Source organism: Anopheles aquasalis, chromosome 3, assembly GCF_943734665.1.
Source record: "Anopheles aquasalis chromosome 3, idAnoAquaMG_Q_19, whole genome shotgun sequence".
In the NCBI taxonomy this organism is placed as follows: domain Eukaryota; kingdom Metazoa; phylum Arthropoda; class Insecta; order Diptera; family Culicidae; genus Anopheles; species Anopheles aquasalis.
The window spans coordinates 38766564-38775239 of NC_064878.1; the positions used below are offsets into that span (position 1 = coordinate 38766564).

General features: G+C 49.2%; 1 protein-coding gene across 5 annotated transcripts in view; it reads right to left on the bottom strand.

Annotated features, from left to right (window-relative positions):
- Positions 1-7654, bottom strand: part of LOC126579119 (uncharacterized) — a 196420-nt gene extending 188766 nt beyond the window's left edge. For 4 of the 5 annotated variants that reach the window (XM_050242431.1, XM_050242430.1, XM_050242428.1 and 1 more), the window contains exons 1-2: positions 6827-6908; positions 4261-4840 (exon numbers count right to left, since the gene is read on the bottom strand). The gene's annotated coding sequence lies outside the window, so the exon portion shown is untranslated. Of the gene's footprint in view, positions 1-4260; positions 4841-6826; positions 6909-7536 lie in introns of those variants that run through there. The other variant, XM_050242427.1, reaches the window with a different exon arrangement.
- Between the last annotated feature and the right edge of the window lie 1022 nt (positions 7655-8676).

Genomic DNA, 8676 nt, shown 5'->3' on the forward strand with positions numbered 1-8676 from the left:
AAGTCCACCCCACCGCAGGTACGTCATCGAATCCCCGTCCCATCACCCAAAACCGCCCCCCACCAACCCGACACACAGCGACGTACGAAGCCATCAAAGTGACTGTATTTCTTCTTTTTATTATTAATTGCAACTTAATCCGCATTGTGCCGTAGTCGTGGCCGTGATTCACTCTGTCCGACTGCGACTGTGAGGCCGATCGAGTGCCGGGACGGGGCCCTGCGGCGGGTGGAAGAAACCAATTTGATGTCCGCTCGATGACCGCGCGTCCTCAGGACCGAGGACCGAAATGTCGTAAAAACAGACCACCACCACCACCACCACCAGCCATTTCAGTTGTTCTTTTTTGGCAACGGCTTTGGCTGCTGGGCCTTGAAGAAGGTAGCAGTAGTGAAGCCCATCGACGGTGAGACCATCGAACCAGCTGGTGCAGAGCTGCTGGCCCAGGAAAAACTCGGAACAGCAGCTGCCGGTTGCCGGGCCGGGTCATAATCAAAAGCCACCATCTTAAATCCCAAAACGAGACCGGAGCGGGTAGTGAGAGGAAGAGAAGGACGAGTAGGGCCATCCCCTAGTCCCACGGTGCTACTTGCCCAGGCAGATAGACGGGAAGTCTATCGAGTCGTAAAAAGTTTATCACAAAACCATGCGGAGCGGAATGGCCTCGGGCAACAGCAGGGGTCCGGTGGGCAACATGAGGCCAAGATAATAATCGCTTCACTTGGTGCGAAACTTCGTGTGTTCCGCAGGTTTTTCGCTTCTTTTCCATTCAATCCACCACCCCTTCCGCTCCCGTGGGCACCGCGCTGTGATCCCTATGACGTGCTGGGGCGGGGGTTTCGGGTCGTGCCCTTGCCGTGCCTAGCGGTACAACTATCGTCCACCAATGTTTATACGCTGCCCGGTGCGGGTGTTGGCGTAACGTTGTTTACGCCTTCGAGCATTTGCGAAGGGGGTAGAATCCCGTAGGAAGAAGCTGGCGAACGATTATTAGCCGTGATCATATGGACTCCCGTGAAACTCTTTTCTTTTTTCCCTTCTTCGTGTTCTCGTAGAATGTGTGTTCTACAGCGAACAGAGCGGCCGCAATTTAAGGAGGGCTTCAGTATTAATTTTTTTTGACAGATATTTTTAACATTTTTCGTGTAATTTTTTTGGATCCTTCGAAGCAGAACTGACCACGTTACAGATTTTTTTAAATCCGCGCTTCATATAAGGTTCCATGCAGCTCGCTACTTTGAAAAGCGTTTCCCAAAGCCAACGTTTTCAAAGTCGCTGCCCATCGTACCGTAAAAACTACTGGATCGATTTGAAATTTTTAACACATAATTTGAACAGTCTTTGCCACGTAGCCCCGTCGAGATTTCATAAAAATTGTTGATACTTTTTTCTTAACAAATCCTTAAAAATCGTGATTTTAGGTAAAATGACAAAAACCATCACTTTTTCAACATCAAAAATCTGCCAAAAATTTGCCGGAATTTCAACAAAATCTTGACTAGGCTACCTGGATAAACTTATAATCTTTCAAACCAGCATCGATTTGTATTTTTTTGATGACCCATCACGCAGCTACGATGAGAACCGGAAAAAGTATCTTTTCGAAAATACGAATGCCACCGAGCACCCCCGGTATAAGGGTCCCTGGGGCAGGAGGAAATGCCTGTTCCCTCTACTGATTGTACTCTATCTTCCTCTATTCATCTAATATATACGGCTCCGTCCGTAAGATACCAACTAAAAAAAGAAAACACGAATGCGTAAATTTGATGTTATGGTTGAAGTTTTTAATCAATCTTACCCAAAATAGAACTAAATGTTCTTCAAAAGTTGAAGTTTAATATTCCATTCATTTGAAAGAATAAAAATGAATGGTTGGGTCACAAAAAATGGTCAAAAATTATCCTTGTGTTGATAAGAAATTACTGAAGACCCCCCCTTAAGCACCTATACTCTAATTTGATATCGAAGAATGAATAAAGATGTATTAATCTCGAGTAGTTTTATGATCTCTTATCAAATGCTTATTGAATTATTTGTTAAAATAGCGTATGAACTCCACATGAGTTACAAATCAGTTCTTTAGAGCATGATCTAATCGAGTTAAAAATACCACGATCAACTCGATCAAAACGGACCAGCTGGCATAGATCAAAAGATCACTCTCTACGTGATCGTAGCGTATTTGCGCTACAATAATAATTTATACGTGCCTGTTACGGCGCAGAACTAGATATCAACATTCACAGCTGAGAAAACTTTCGTTGGTTGCCATTTAGCTGCTTGCAAAACTTGATTTTAGATGCTCGGCGACGCTAGCAAACTTTTTTTCAATATCTTTTTGACAGTTCTTAACAGAAAGTTGCTATCGTTGCCATGCGCTATTAGAATTTCAATGTAAAAGTGAATCATTGAAGCTTTAAAATTGTCCAACAACCGTTCAATAGATTACCGCACAGTTCTACGTCCCACGACGATTGTAAAACTATTCCAGATGCCAATCAAATCAGTTAAAATCATTCATTAATCGAGCAATCCATTTCCATTAGCACCAACTAAGCGATAAACGGTTGTGAGTCCGTTATATGTAAATGACTTAGAGGTTGGTAACGAACCCTAATGCTGGAAGACCGCCATTCAGCCACATGAAAATGTAAAATATAATCACGAAAATTGCAAACTAATTAATTGTGAATGGTAATTACATGCCATCGATATGGGGCAACGACGACACCAATGATGATGCTGATGATGATGATGATGATAAGCGGCGCCAAAGGCTAAGCCACAAGCACGCTAATGTCACGCACAAACCACCACTAGCGGCAACGGACACTCCATCACGCTGGTATCAATTCGAGGCGAGGCGGCCAGTGTCCCACAGTGGTCTCCTCCCTCAGTTTTTCCTCCTGATGCATAATGTAGTTTTCGGAAACTGATTTCCATAAACCGAGCGAACCGAGCGAACCGAGCGAACCGGGCGAGATTGGCCACCGAAAAAGCTCAACCCTCAGTGTGACCTGCGTCACGCATCGTTAGGCCCTTCGCTGAGTAATTGCTCGGAAACTGATACGTTGTTCGCTTACTCGCACTCACTCTAGCGAATTGGTCGGTCAGTGGGCCACGGATTGTTTCCATTTCCGCCTTCCACTCCAACAACAACAGCCAAACACCGGAGGATAATTTCAATGAAAATGCAAATAAATTCTACCTCAGCGTGGGAGAGACAGCGAGAGAGAGAGAGAGAGAGAGAGAGATCACGAAGGGGGCGCGCGGTGCACATTGTCATCAATTTATGCTAACCTTCATAAACGGGAAAAGGCGGAAAATCCGGAGTATTCCCCGAAAAGTGTACGAACACACAACATTACAAACCGTCCGTAACTCTGATCGTCGTGAACAGTCGTAGCACCTTTCCCTCTACCTCACACTCTCGCTCCATTTTGTTTTTTTTTTTGTTTTCTCAAAACACCCTCTCCCCCCTAACCACCCTGATCCACCCACTCCAAGCCTCCCCTTTAAAAGCTGTCAGTTGCAGCTCAGATTTTCGGGGACTTTTTACGGCCCCAAAAGCCTCGTAAAGCAACACAACACGGGAACGTGGAGGTGGCCTACCGGGGGCAGGTTTACCGTACACTTTCACCCACGTGGGCCAAGCAACAAGAGAAAGGATCCTCTCGCCACCACCCTCTCCCCTCGCCCACACATACACAGGCACACAGCGCCGAGCGGGACTCAACGAAAAGAAACAACGACGGTGGCCCATTCGCAACAATCATTGGCGGCCACCTGCTCGAAAGGCAAACGAAGCAGAGCGCGCGTGGGAAGTGAAAACCTCCCCCCCCATTCGCTCTCCTTATCACTCTTTCTCCCTCACTCGTTCTTGGGGGGTGCCGATTCGCTTGATTTCAATTCCTTACCTCTCGCTCTCGCTCTTACCATCCTCAAACATCGACCATAAACGGATATTGGCTGGCTGTTTTCCCTCTCCATCGCTCTCTCTCTCTCTCTCTCTATTTCACTCTAGCTCTCTCTCTCTCCCTCTGTTAGCATGCGTCTCCATCCGGAAGACTTCTATTATCTTGGCCTACCCTCCACATCGTACCGTTCGGTTCGTTTCGGTTTATCGCGTTATCAAAACAATCTTTTGCTTGCGAAGCCGTTTTAGAAGGATATTGTTTTCTGCCATCGCTGTGCTGGTGCTGGTGCTCAGCCTTTGGTGAGAAGTTGGTTCACTTTAACGAGGCTTCTTTTACTCACCTGTGCTACCGATGGCGCTGGGCAGCTGGTACAGCCGCAGTAGTAGGTCGCTAGGGTTGCTGAAGCGATGATGGGGGATGTTTTTTTTTGGTATGATTGTGAGGCAGCAGGGTAGCAGGCTGATGATCGCTTTGTTGCCCTTTTCTACTTTAACCAGAAAACCGGCCAGCTGCGTGGCGGATCAGATCGAACGCACACTAACTAACACCAACACACGCTCCGAAAACTCGCACGAAGCTCTCTAATCCAAGTCCAAGGATAATATTGACGTTTGCACCGACAAGCGAGCAAGCATCATGCCATGCCATGCCATGCGTTGCCCCAATGGTGCTGGCTTTCACAAGTAGGCTCCGAGTGCTCTCGGGCTGCGCTGGGGGCCCCTTTAACTCACTTTACGCTAAGCAACTTCCGCATGCCACTCGCAACACCAACAACTGCACTGCACTGCACTGCTCTGCTACTACCGTCACCTGTTTTCAGCTGACGTTGTGTTTTGATACTATTTATATGTACTCTGGATTCAATTTCAAAATTTTATTCTATCTAAATCACCTTCTTACAGTACAGTCACAGTCGCACTCTGGGGAAGAGATTTTTTACAAAATTTCTCCATTACTACCCGGTTGCTGTTATTTATTATTTTAAAATATAATTCATCGTCATCCCTCATCCATCCATCCCCCCGGCCATTCTCTCCACCGTTGCTCTCATTTCAACCCTCTGCTCCTCTGACAGCCCAGCAGTAGGCTTTGGGTTTGCTGGCTATCACGACCACACAAATACACACAGATCCTAGTAGCGGCGGTGGCGGCGGCAGCGGCTGAGTGTCGCCCCAAAACACAAGGCTAAGCTCCTAGGTACGCACGTACACACTGTTGCAACAGGAAAACTGTGGCGCCTCCATCGGAACACATCGAATACAAACACACCGAAGAACGCGTGAGGCTTTTCCTCACTCACTCACACTTTTCTCATACACAGGACAAGCTGTCGGTGGCTGGTTGGCTCAAAGCCAGCCACAACCACTACACTGGCACCGCACACTCCAGCCTAGTGGCGGGCCCGCAAAGCCTACTAGCGGGGGGGGTGGGGGGGGTCTAGGAGCCCTGCTGATGCTCTGTTTGGCGGGCCACGGCGCGTGAGAGAGCGAGAGAGGGAATGGGGCGAATCTTTAGAAACAAAGGAAGGCTCAGTAGGCCGTTCAAGCTGAACAAGGACACCCGATGGATGAGCCCGAAAGCGAAAGAACCTTCGCTATACGTGCCCGAGTGTATGCGTGAGTGTTGCTGTGTGCGGTGCGCGCGAAACGCGTGTGTGCTGCGGAGAAGGAGAACTCGCACTCGCAGGCCTCGTTTGCGCCACCGAGCGAGCCTTCTGGAGGGTCACCATCGAATCGTTTTGCTCCTGGTACTGATTTTCGAACGCAGCGTTTCCCCCCCTTAACTAACAAAGGCGCGCGCGCGGCTGTGTCAGTAAAGACTGCTCGCAGACACTAACCACAAATAAAAACAAGGCCAATGCGAGCCCTAGCGAGACGGTCGCGACGTGGCCAGACGCACACACGAGCCTAACTGACGGACGATAACCGAACCGATCCGATATTCAATGGACTGTTTGCCGTGGCTGGACCGAAGCCCCCAATCGTCGTCGACGCACTCACGCACGCACGGTCCGTTGGAGGAAAAGAAGGAGGTGAGACCATCGGCTAGACTCGACGGCGAGAAACGACAACCCCTCGGAACTCCCTCGTGTAGTGGGAGAGGGGACTGGGACTGGTTGTGGCCAGCAAAGGTCTCGTAAACAATTCGCTACACGCGCTTTCGCTTCGCAGTGAGACCTATAAACACACACCTGCGAACAATATGATCATCAAGAAGGCGGTCTGGTTCGCTTCCTTCACCGACCCAACACCTACACGGATCGCGCTAGTGGCGAACGTGGTCGTGGCCAATCAATAACAACAAAACAATCCAAAAATAGGCCCCCAGCAGCAGCCAGGAACCCCGACGAACAAGCTCGTCTTCAGTGAGGTGAGTGGTGCGAGTCACGACATGTGGTCGTTCGCCATCTCACTCACCAGCTCACTCGCTCTCAGCTCGCACACGAGGTTTCCCGGGGGTAGAGGGGGGGGGGGGGGGGGCTGTGGACAGGATTTTCCTCTCGCATTATTACTGACCACTGGCCACGGGACACAGACTCACACACGGGTACACGTGCTCAAGCGCACACATTACGGTCGCGTGGTCGCATGTTTTGTTGGGCCATCACTCACAAAAAAGGACTCACAAAAGGGTGCGAGAGCGTGAGTCGCACCAAGCTGCTCCACCAGAGTGTCCTTGCTGGCCCACTGGTACTCACGGGGAACTTTCGAACGCTCACATTAATCGCGAGAGTGCTTGGTGCTGCCCCACGTCAATAATTCTGTTCACTCACCAGGCACGCACCAGGATACACTCCGTGGTTGTGCGGATGGAAAACTGGTACGCGCTTCAATGGATTTCCACTTCACACCACTGGAAGCTGTTCGCCAGTAGTGATTGAAACCCCTTCGCAACACACACTTTACCAGCTGCCACGGGACACCAGGTGTGCCACGTAGACCGAAAGAAATATCAACGGTGAGGGTAGTGCGAAAACGGAAACACGCAAACCCTCTACTCGCGCTCGATGGAGACGCCAAACTGGGCACCCACGGTACCGTGCGACCGTTCGATAGCGTGCGTGCGGCGAGTGACCGCGTGAGGAACTCCGGAGAGCAAATCTGGGAGCGAACGAACGAGCGAGCGAGCGAGCGAACGATTCTGGGCCCCGTTTTTTGTGGGGGGTTGGTTGGCGGTGTCCCATGCTGGCGTTCGATGCAATAGTAACGTGTTTACTATTGGAACAGCAGCTCTCTTCTCACTTTTTCGCTCGGCATACGCACACCGACACAAAACCGTGCTGGCTGGCTGGCTGGCGTTCTCTCTCGGCCGGTTTGCAGGAACCCCCCGGTGCGGTGATGGTGGCGGCCGTGGCGATGGCGTGGCGGTGTATCGGAGTCACACACAATACCACACCACCAATACGCGACGATCGCACTCCACTAACCGAGTTTTTCGCACTTTTCGTTCGCACTCTTGGGCCGCCGCCGCCGCCGCCGCATGGTGGCCGCTGTGTTCTGTAGTAGTAGCATATCGCACGAAAGACTCACATTAATAACAAGTTGAGGAACCATTTGGCATTAACAAACAGGGGCCCTTTTCTCCCGTAAACACAGATACTGTACGTGCACGGTACATTGGGGCAGCAGTGTGTCCGGATGGAGGTCCCCAAAAATCCCCCTTCACGCACTAACAGTCGACAGCTCAGCTCATCTCCTGTCTGCCCTCGGCGACTGGCCGATGGCACGTTGCAGTGACACGCGTATCTAACGGGGGCAGGTTGTTGGTTGTTGGACAGCCCGTTTCGACACCAGCAGCACGTTGTTTGTCGCGATAAACGGTAAATAGAGCGATTGACAGCTGCTCTGGACTGACCATGGGCACTAACACACCGTAGTCGCCGTTTGTCGTCGCCGCCACGGCTGCAAGCGCGCGTGTTGGCCCCCACCGAGATCGATATGCGCGAGAGCATGAGAGAGTGCGGGCGCTCTCGCTGCTCGCTGGTCGCAGCTCGGAGACGGATGGATGGATACGAGATTCGAATGTTTTCCGTAATAGGCTCCAACGGCCAATGGGCATGTGATTATGGGGAAGGATCGACATCAGTAGAGCGCTGGCGAGATGTGTTCTAGGTCTAATAGTAGGCTAGGAGTAGACCATCGAAATCAGCAATTAATTAGGAGGAACACGTCGATAGAATTAATGCATAAACTAAAACTAAAATAAATCAAACACACATAAATTCAGGAAACACTCAGAGCAATAGTAGACAACAGTTAAGCGATCGAATAGTCAGAGTAGAATCACAAATTCAATAAGAGCAAAGAGACTGATAAGTTGCCGTTAGAAAGAAATTGATTCAAGCTGAACAAGGATAACAGCGCTATCTGGAGTCCACTATCCGTAGGAGTCCACTATCCGTAGTATGTAGTAAAAGAAACAAAAATTAGTATTTTAAACATTAAAGACAAAGAGGAGTACTAATGCGCGATCATAAATAAAAAAGGAAATTTCTGAGAGTAAACTTTTCAACTATTGTGTGTAAGGTTTTTGGATAAATTGAAACACAACTGACAAACTCATAAAATAGCATATTCATGACTCTTTTCATTTGAAAGCGGAATTCCAAATGCGCAACATTTTCCAAGTGAGATTTCTATCTGTTGAAGAATAGTTGTGAGATATCTTTAAAAATGCTACAAACATTCCGGGATAGCATTACTAAAAAGAAACCGTTTTGCGGTAGATGCTGGAATATAAAAAAAATCATGGCCTG